Raw genomic sequence first — 11,014 nt, forward strand, 5'->3', positions numbered from 1 at the left:
TAACTGCGTCACAAATGATATCAACCTTTTGATTCAGAGAAGCATAATCTTGTTGAAAATTTCCAATTTCTTTTTTCATATCTTCGCGGAGTTCACGAATTTGCAAATTGACATCCTCCCTTCATATCTTCGCGGAGTTCACTTCTTGAACAAAAAGAACATGCCGTTCTTTTGTGACATTCTTCAATTCTCTCACATCACTGGTAAACTTTGAATTTTGAGAATTGATCCGAAGTTCATTATTTTGATCATTATGATCAACCTTCTCCAAAATTCGAGATTCAGAGTCTTTAATCATCCCCGATACTTTACTTACAATTCTGGCTTCGAACATTTTCAACAATGAATCAACCTCCAAACTTGACACAGACGAACCACCCCCAGATCAGCTTAAAATTGAATTATAGAATTCAACTTCTGATTCAGAATTTTAAATTGTTTCATGGTCAGCAGCATATGATCTGGAAACACCTCTTCCTCTTCATGAAATTCTAATTCTTCAAACGTACCTCCAAACCCCTCAATATCAGTTTCTGTCTCCATAAAAATGGTTTCTTGAACATTTGAAGTCGGTTCGGGTATGTCAGTGGATTGAGAAGAAAAAATAGAAGTGAATGGTTGATTGATAATGTTTTCGAAGGTTGGGGAATCAGTGGTTGATGTAATGAGAATAGTGGATTGTGATAAAGAAACAATACTTTCGAAGGGAACAGAAGTAGTTTGACCTTGAGCTTCATTCTTCGCATCTCCATCACCCATATTCACATTTGCATCCGTATTAGATACGTTTGCAAGGATTCCTGAAGTTCGTACCTCCTCAGAAACTGATTTGGCAACCGAATCTTCGGGTGGTAGGATGACTGTCTGCTCAGGAGTGAACTTTTGTGTTTCTGGAATCCTTTCACCATCATCTTCTGTTGACTCAGTAGAAATTACGAGTTTTTGGGTCTTCTTCTTCTTCTTCTTTGACAAATGTTTTGCCATATCCTCAGCCCTTCGTTTCTTGGACACCGGAGAAACAGGTGCTGGCACTTCTCTAATTAAAACACCTTGATGAGTGATTTGAGGTTTTCGAACCACTTTATGTGTAGGAGACTTGCTTTTATGGGTTGACTTCATTTTGATTCTTCGAAACATACCAGTCTTCGAAGGAATGATCACTTGTTCTTCAGTTTATTCAACAATAGGCTCAATCAATTGAGTCTCAGCAACATATACTTCAACTGTTTGAGGCTTCTTCTTTGGAGATTTGGAAGATTTTAACTCAGTTTCAGTCTTCTTCGTCTTCTTGGATTTCTTATCATCTCTTCCCAATAGTATGCCAGTTTCGATTGTAGAATCAATGGTCTTCAAATATGCCACCAAGACAGAATTTGAAGGATCAACTCTGTTAAGCATTGCATCGGGAATACGAGCAACTGATGGAAAAACTTCAGCACTATCTGTCACATCTTTCGGATAGTGGTACGATTGAAAAACAGCTTTGTCTTCATCATTAGATACCAAAATCCCTTCCTTGTTGTAAAAGTATTGCAAAATCAAGCTCCAGTATCGTGCACACGAAATACCATGAATAGCATTCGTGTGTTCTACACCCTTTTGAAATTCCTTCTATAATTGTGTAGAATAATCCACTTGAAGATCATAATAGATTCCAGCAACCATTGCATAAACCTCCATTCTTCCTTTATCAAGACCAACTGTTCTCCCAGTTAAACATCTTAGAAAAATTCCAAATAGGAAATTCCATAGTCGTGGAAGACCAGATTTCTTAAAATCACTGATCTTTGATAGTGGAGGCTGATATCCCATCTCATTAAACATATTGACAATTTGAGGAAATGTGAAAGCAACATATGGAGGTGAATTCGGAATTTCAAGAATTTGGCAAAAGAGTTTCTTGGATAGCCTGACCTTTTTGTCATTCACCAGATGAAAAGTAATCGTATCAGAAGCTTTGTTATAAGTAGCAGTTGATCCTGCTTGAGAAAGCCATGACATTGGAATAAAGAATGAACTGAACATCGCCTTAGATAAAACAGATTTCTTCAAGGCAACGATTAGCATCTTCAATTCTTCCGGGTATTGAGAAACATCACCCTCCAAGTAATAGTTTGCTGCTTGAATCTTCATTATTGGTAATGAAGAGGCATCTTCAGTGGTATGAGAATCAACATGAACAGAAGTCGCCATTGTTAGGGTTTGAAGATTTTGATGATCAGAGAATTTGGGAATTTTTCTTTTTGATCGCGTAAACTGATAATGAACCCTTGAATCCCCTTTTATATGTAACCCTGGAGTTTGAATTTGAAGCGGGATAGGTATTTAATGATATCCGACGTGGCACCTTGAAAAACGGACTATTACAGCGTAAAAGTAGCCATGCATCAAAAAGTAGCTGTCACATCTCCTTGAAAATCGGACAGAATACCATACATCATTTATAGACAGCCTTTATTGTTATCCCCAAGATGATTGTAACCGTCAGAACCCTTCGTATGGAAGCAAGGCTCCTTCACTTTTGGGATGAAAAGCGAAGTAATATGCCAGATGTTTGAAATCATCAGCCTGAGTTGGTATACTCAGAACCTCAAGGATTTCGTGAGTGCAGTGTTCCAAAGAATGTAGACAAGAAACAAAGATAAGAAAAATTTGGGATATTGTGATGTCTAAATTTCAATTTGACACAAAAGCAGATGAAATCCCGGGAAAATATTGCTTCGTTAATCATTAAGAAAAATGATCAATAGCTTGTGTAGGCTCCCGTGAATTACAATCGAGTACTTGTTGATAAGTATCAGGGCTTCTTTTATAATGCTTCGTGGGTAGGAAAAAAATTTCGTTACATATCAACCTAAACATAAGGTGAGAAATTATAACAGAAATTACTTGTGTAACCAGTGTAGTCAGTGACAAGTTTTCGTTGAAAAATTTTAAGTGACATTGAATTTCGAATGAAACTCACACTGAAATCATATTCAAGAAAAAAATTTGTGCTGGATCTTGTTGGGTAACAAACATCATGGGTTTCGAATGTTTGATCACGACCACTCATTCGAAATGAATATGATTTGAAGTTTCGAATTTTGGTACGAAACAAAAGTTTCATGAAAATCTGGAACATTGTTCCCCGTAAATTCCTTAAAAGTGTAGTGAAAATTGGGTTTCACTTTCATCACGGTTTCATGATGTCAGATCATAAACACAGATTTTTGATATGTCTAAGTCTCGATGGGTTTGATCAGAGACCTCTCGGACATATGTCTTCGTGTGTGATCGTGTAAGAACTTTATGGGTGAAAAAGATTGATGTAAGACACGAAAGGTACCTCTGTTATATTTGGACAAAACAGTAAACTCTTAACTCATTTTGAGAAGAGTCAGGTAGCTCAGAGACTAATGTGAATATAAGCCTGATTGGGAAGAAATTTTCGTATCAAAAATTTCATTAAGGCTTTCGTACTCACACATTGAGTCATGGTGGCTTTGGACAACATGCAGCAGCATGCTTCTAGGGACAACTTAACTAGTCCAAATAATGAAAAATTTATCGATTCATACGAAAAATGTACCTGACCCTAGAACTGCAAGCATAATCCACTCTGTATCTTCATGATGATCTGCAACAAAATACTAAAAAGAAATAAGAATCAAAATATTTTTTTGTTTTGATTTTTCGAAAGTAAAGACAGAACAAACGAAAATCTTTTTGGATTTTTGAGTTTTCGAAAATTTAAATGACAAAACAAACGAAAATCTTTTTGGATTTTTAATTTTTCGAAAATGAAATGACAAAACAAAAGAAAATATTTTTGGATTTTTAATTTTTCAAAAATGAAAATGTACTGTACTTGTTGCAAAAACACTAAATTTTATCATCCCCTTATAAGTGACAAATGTACGAATTCGAAGGGGTCGAAGCGTTGACTATGAACAGTAACCTCTGAATCAACCCTTAAAATAAGTGACAAGTTTACGAATTCGAAGGGGTCGAAGCGTTGACTATGAACAGTAACCTCTGAATGCTGAATGACTTTGCATTGTCTTTTATTCAGCGCCTCTGATTCATTCCTGGTCAACCATCATTCTCCTTTTTCGCATGGAACAAAATTTCCATCGATCATTCCAAGCCCTTCTATAATTTTCACAACGGATTTCTCATCTAAAGGTTTCGTGAAAATATCAGCTAACTGATCAGTTGTTTTCACGAAATGTACTTCAATATTTCCATCCTCCATGTGATCTTTGATGAAATGATAATGAAGTGCTATATGTTTAGTCTTCGAATGCTGCACAGGATTATGACAAATTCTTATCGCACTTTGAGAATCACATTATAATGGAATCTTTTTCATATTTATTGCATAATCACGCAATTGACTTTGGATCCATATAATTTGTGAAGTGCAAGCAGCAGCAGCCACATATTCTGCTTCAGCTGTTGATATTGATACACATGTTTGCTTTTTCGACTTCCAGCTCACCAATTTGCCATCGAGAAATTGACATCCACCACTTGTGCTTTTTCTATCAAGATTACAACCACCCAAGTCTGCATCCGAATATGCTTGTACATAGAACCCAGTTTTCGAAGGATACCACAATCCTAACGAAATTGTTCCTTTAAGATAACGAAATATATTCTTCACAGCAGTGAGATGTGGTTCGCGTGGATTTGACTGATACCTTGCACAATTACAAATAGAAAACATGATATCAGGTCTACTTTCTATAAGATAAAGTAATGAACCAATCATGCTCCTATAAAGAGTTATGTCAACTGCAGGTTTATCTAATGAAGGTGTCAACTTTATGCCAGTTGCCATTGGAACTCGTAACTTTGTGCTATTCGTCAATCCAAAATTTTCTAGCAGATTCTTCGTATATTTTTCTTGATTAATAAAAATTCTTTCTCTGCTTTGACGAATATTCAATCCAAGAAAATTATTGATTTTTCCCATCATGCTCATTTCGAACTTACTTTTCATCAAATCTTCGAATTCTCTAGATAAAGCAGAGTCAGTTGAGCCAAAAATAATATCATCAACATAAATTTGAACAAGCATTAGATGATTCCCAACTTTCTTTCGAAATAATGTGGGATCAACTGATCCTTGTTTAAATTTAGATTGTTTCAAAAATGAAGTAAGAGTTGCATACCATGCTCGTGGTGCTTGTTTCAAACCATAAACTGCCTTATCTAAAACATAAACATGATCAGGATATTCTTCGTTAATAAAACATGGGGGTTGTTCCACGTACACTGTTTCTTCAAGCTCTCCATTTAAAAATGCACATTTCACGTCCATTTGATAAACATCAAAGTCTTTGTGAGCTGCATAAGCCAAAAATCTACGAACAGCCTCGAGTCTTGCGACAGGGGCAAAAGTTTCTTCATAGTCGATTCCTTCTTGTTGTTAATATCCTTTAACAACAAGTCTGGCTTTGTTTCGAACAATGTTTCCATCTTTGTCGGTTTTATTTTTGAAAATCCATTTGAACCCGACAATCGAAACATTTTCAGGTTTAGGAATTAATCTCCAAACCTTGTTTCGTTCAAATTCAGATAATTCAGATTGCATTGCAACAACCCAATCTGAGTGATCCGTTGCAACCATAACTGTTTTTGGTTCAATTTTAGAGATGAAAACATTGAACATGCAAAAATCTTGATGAGTATTCAATACCTCATTCTTTGCACGAACTTGAGCTCTTGTTAAAACACCCTCTTGTGGATTCCCAATCACTTGATTCTTCGGATGATCTCTTGTCCATTTTTCCATTGGCGGATATGTTGGATCAAATTCTAAAGGTGCATCTTCGTATATATCATCATTTTCTGAACCTGCAATCGAACAAACATCATCAAAATCATTATTATTCTCAATGTTTTCTAAATTCTCCCACTCAACATTTTGCTCCCTCTCAACATCATGCTCCCCCTCAACATCATCATTCACTCTTCCATTCTCCCCCTCGAAAGAATACTCTTCCGCATCTAGAGTATTCGAATCCAATTGCTCCCTCTCCACCGGATTGTTTTGCATACTTTCGTGTTTCTCGGGAGAAGTTGATGTTGAATCATCAGTAAGCTTTTTTAGTTCAGAGAGATGATTATCATTTGCATTTATTTCAGCATCAACAGCATGATCTGAAATTCCAAAAATTAAATCATAATCAATATCTAAGGTTTGTGAAGATTCATATTCATCTTGTTTGTTTTTCAGAATAGGATGATTTTCAAAGTGCAATGTAGTTTGTTTTATGTAGTAATAAACAAATGTAAGATTAAAAGTTTCTTCAACTATTCGTGTTCTTTTGTTCAACACACGATATGCGACTGAATTATGCGAATATCCCAAGAAAATTCCTTCATCTGCTTTAGCTTGAAATTTCGTAAGATTATCCTTGAGATTCATAATGAAGCACCTGCATCCGAAAATATGGAAACATTTGACGTTCGGTTTTCGATTGTTGAGAATTTCATATGGAGTAATGTTAAAACGACGATGAATGAAAGATCTGTTTTGAGTAAAACATGCGGTGGATACTGCTTCAGCCCAAAGGTATTGTGGAAGATTCGCATATGCCAACATAGTCCTTGCCGCTTCGCATAGAGACCTATTTCTTCGTTCAACAACACCATTTTGTTGTGGTGTGTATGGAGATGAAAAGTTATGCGAAATTCCTTTGTCTACCAAAAATAAATCAAGAACCTTGTTCTTAAATTCAGTTCCATGATCACTCTTAATTTTTCGAACAATCTTCTTCAAAGTTGTTTCCATCTTTTTGATAAAGTCAATCATGATTTGTGAAACTTCGGATTTAAGCCTGAGAAAATAAACCCACGTAAATCTGGAAAAGTCATCAACAATAACTAAAATGTACCGTTTCTTGTTGAGTGTTGAAACTGTTGATGGACCACAAAAATCAATATGTAAGAGCTCCAGAGGTGCGACAATTTTCGAATCAATCGTAATTGGATGACCTTGTTTATGTTGCTTTCCAACTTCACAAGCTACACATAAAGAATCATTGTCAAATTTAAGTATAGGTAAACCTCTTACCAAATCTTGTACCACAAGTTTATTGATGTTTCGAAAATTGAGATGAGAAAGTCTTCGATGCCAGAGCCAACTTAAGTCTGATGTTGCTTTCGAAAGAAGACATATAGCAGGTTTTCCTACTATCGGATTGATATCCAAAGTGAACATGTCACCTTTCCTTTTGGATTTCAGTAACACTTCTTTTGTTTTGACATTCGAAATAACACTTCCTTCTTCGTTAAAAAGAACTTGATTGCTAGTGCCCACAACAAGTTGGGAAACACTTATCAAGTTATGTTGAAGACCTTCAACATACGCAACACGATTCACTGTGAATTGTCCGTTCATGATCTTCGCACATCCTTTGACTTGACATTTTTTATTGTTCCCAAACTTCACAACTCCAGCATTTTTTAGACTTCGAAAATCACGTAAATTCTCCTTCTTCCCAGTCATGTGACGAGAGCAACCACTATCGATGTACCATTTATTATCATATTGCTCGTCACATAGTACCTACAATCAATGGAAAAATTTAGGTCCCAAGGCTTTTTGGGTCCTTGGAAATTAGATTTCAATTTCGAATGTAGTGAAGAACTTTTAACCCAATCACAAACTTTGGTTTTGAAACTATCAATTAAGTTTACTTCTTCATTTAAAGGAACTGAAACATAAGTTTTTGTTGGTTTCGAATGTTCACTGACATTACCCTTCGAATTCTGAGTTTGTGAATGAACATTCTTTGCTTTTATTACTGGTTTCCAAGCTTTGACTGATATGTTCGAATCTTTATCAGATGAACTGCCGTTTGATGAAGTATTCACATACTTCTCATATGCTTCGTGAATTTGCTCCTTTGAAAATGTATTCGACTGATACATCTTTCCTTTGCCTTCAAGCCAATGATCAATGTTCTTTCTTGAAGTCATTCCTTTTTCTCGTGAAATTTTTATAGTTTCTTTCTTCTTTTGATTAGGAAAATTTGGCTTTTGAGGAACAAAATCAACTTTTGGATTTGTTATAAAAGATTGAGCATATGATGTATCAACTGTTGATTTAAAATGTTGACGTTGAAGAAATCTTTGATTTGGATTTGAGTTATTTGAAAATTTTCTTGGAATATTATTTTCTGAAATCTTCGAAAAACTTGGTTGTTTATTCACTTCAGACTTTGAATGATTTGATTGAAATGAATGTTGAGGTTTTGTTAAAAAAGAGGAATTTTTAGCTTTGAAAACATTTTTGGATGATTGTGATTCAGACGTCTTTTTATACTCAACATTTTGCCAAAATATTTTCTTTCTTGCTTGTCTTTTTGAATTCTCTTTTTCAATTTTTGATTTTTCAACCCATTTTCTTTGTGGTTTTTGACGTTGAAACACGTACGAATTCTTTGTTAAGTTGTTTTCAACTGTGCTTTGATTTGCGAAAAAACCTTCATCAGTTGTTTTTGAATTATCCTCCTCAACTAATTTCTTTAATTCTGGTTTGATATTCTCAACATTTACAGTTGTTACGAAAACTTGATTTGGAAAAATAACATCATCTGTACACTTGAAATTTGGATAAACCACAGTATTTGTTTCAAGGTAACGTTCACATTTTTCAGTCATTACTTTTTCGAACTTCTGTGTATCACCATACACCTGATCAACCACTATTCGTGGAGTTTCTTTTTCCTTTGAAGATTTCTTTTCCTTCGAAATTTTCTCTTCATTTTCATCATCGCTATCATCAGTTTGACTGTCTTTGATATCCACGATGTTCATATCACAAACTTTCGAAGTTGAAGGTATATCAGTTTCTTTCTCAACCATCAAATCCTTAACTTTTTCTTTTCCTTTAAATGTTGATGCAACATTAACAACAGACAACTGGGAACAATCAACATCCTCAAGTTCACTAATTTCACTGATATTGTCAGAATTATCTTCAATATCAGCAAAATTAGATTGAGAATCAGATGTTGAATTCTCAGTCTTTTTCAAAATTTGAATTTGTTCAGATTTAGTCAAAGTATCATTCACTATGTTAACTAATTCATTCGCATCAAGACATTCATCAATTTTGACAATTCCATATTTATATCTATCATCAGGAACTTTGTCAAAATCAGCTATAATTTGTTCACAATCATACAAAATATTATCTACCTTAGCTCTTTCGTATGCTAGAAAAGGTAGTAACTTTCTATGTTGCTCTTTACTTATTTTGCATGAATGATGTAAATCAGTTAACTTTCCATAAAGTCTTTTAGCAGCATTACAATAAATGTTTCTTTGTGCTAGAAAAAGTTTGACTTCACTAGGTAAAGTATCCCTATCACACATAATATTTGTTATTTGTAATTCCAAACAATCAATTTTGCGTATTTTCAAGTCTAATCTCTTTTTGGTCTCTAATAACTCCATGGACAATTTGTTGGCCTCATTGCTAGCAGACACAACAAGTGAATCAAAATAAGTAACCGTATCATCAAAAGATATTAGTTCAGAATCATAAGCATGTGTAGGAATATTAAAAGATTCGAGTATTTTACGTACCTTTGTTGTCATTGGAGATTTGTCTGCCGTTTTGGATACGAAGCATCGTCCTTTCACTTCGAACTCCTCATCATCTGAGTCCTCTTCCATTTTATCATACATTGCTCCATGTGTTGGATTCCTCATTTCTTCATCGTCTGATCCGGATGACCAGATTTGATAAGTTCCATCTTCATCTTCATGTTCAGCCTTTGCAACCAATGACAAATTCTTGGCTTTCACACGAACCTCCTCAAGCCTCTCTACATAATACGCCTCATCCTTTACTTTATTCTTCCTCTCATCCTTCTTTCGAAGCATACAATCATTCGCAAGATGATTAGCTCCGTTGCAATACTGACAATCTACACCAGCATCACCTTTCAGCTTTTTCTCGATTTTTCCTTCAGACATTTTCAAATCTTTCTTCTCATTTTTCTTTTTCTCCTCATCAACAGTTTTACTCACTGCATTTCCTTTTACCTCAGCAAGCTTAGTCTTCGGATTGAACGACTTTTTGAAAAACTTCTTAACACGATTATTCGAGTAAAAAGCAATTGCCTCATCATCCGAATTCATGATAAATCCTTCTTCTTCCTCAGAATCACCATTTTCAGCTTCTTTCTCAGATATCTTTGACACAAGTGCCAATGGACCTCCCAAATTCAGCTTGGTCTCCTCAGCAATTTCATTTACCTCAGTTCTGTGTGTCTTCAACTGATTGTACAAATCATTAAGAGTTGATGTATCAAAACTTTGCTGATTCTTCACCATCATACTTACGCTTCTCCATTCTTTTCGAAGACCCATCACAAAAATGAGATTGAATTCCATTGAAGTCCTGGTTATTCCATAGCGATTACAATGATAGATTAACTCATTCAGTCGATCATAGTAGACTTCAATTGTTTCACCTTCTTTTTGTCTGAAATCTTTCAGCTCAACCAAACACTGTTTAACTGAATTGATTTTCGTCTTCTCACTTCCTTGAAATTTATCTTTCAGATTGTTCCAGATCTCCTTTGCAGTTGTACAACTCCTCACATAATTGTACACAACTGGAGGTAAAGCTCCTCGCAATTCTCTTATACATCTCTTCTCCAGTTTCTTCAGACGATCAGTTTGATTATCAACACCAGAACTTGTAAAAGATGATCCAATTGCTTGAACAGTCACTGGAACATTGACATTACCAGCGATACATGACCATAATTCTTCATCAAGACCATTCAGATAATCCTGCATACGATCAGCCCACTGATCATAGTATTCAGGGATTAGCATTGGAATTTTGGTTGATGATTCTAACAGATGAGAAAACGAGGTCATCGAATTCAGATTGAAACTCGCCATTGTTGTACGGAAGATGATTTTGAAAATTCTTAATAATATTTGGAAATTTGAAAACAAACTAGTTAAATCAAATTGGAATTGCTAGAAGAACACT

Source organism: Lactuca virosa, chromosome 4 (genome assembly GCF_052849685.1).
Source record: "Lactuca virosa cultivar CGN04683 chromosome 4, Lactuca_virosa_CGN04683_v6, whole genome shotgun sequence".
NCBI lineage: Eukaryota > Viridiplantae > Streptophyta > Magnoliopsida > Asterales > Asteraceae > Lactuca > Lactuca virosa.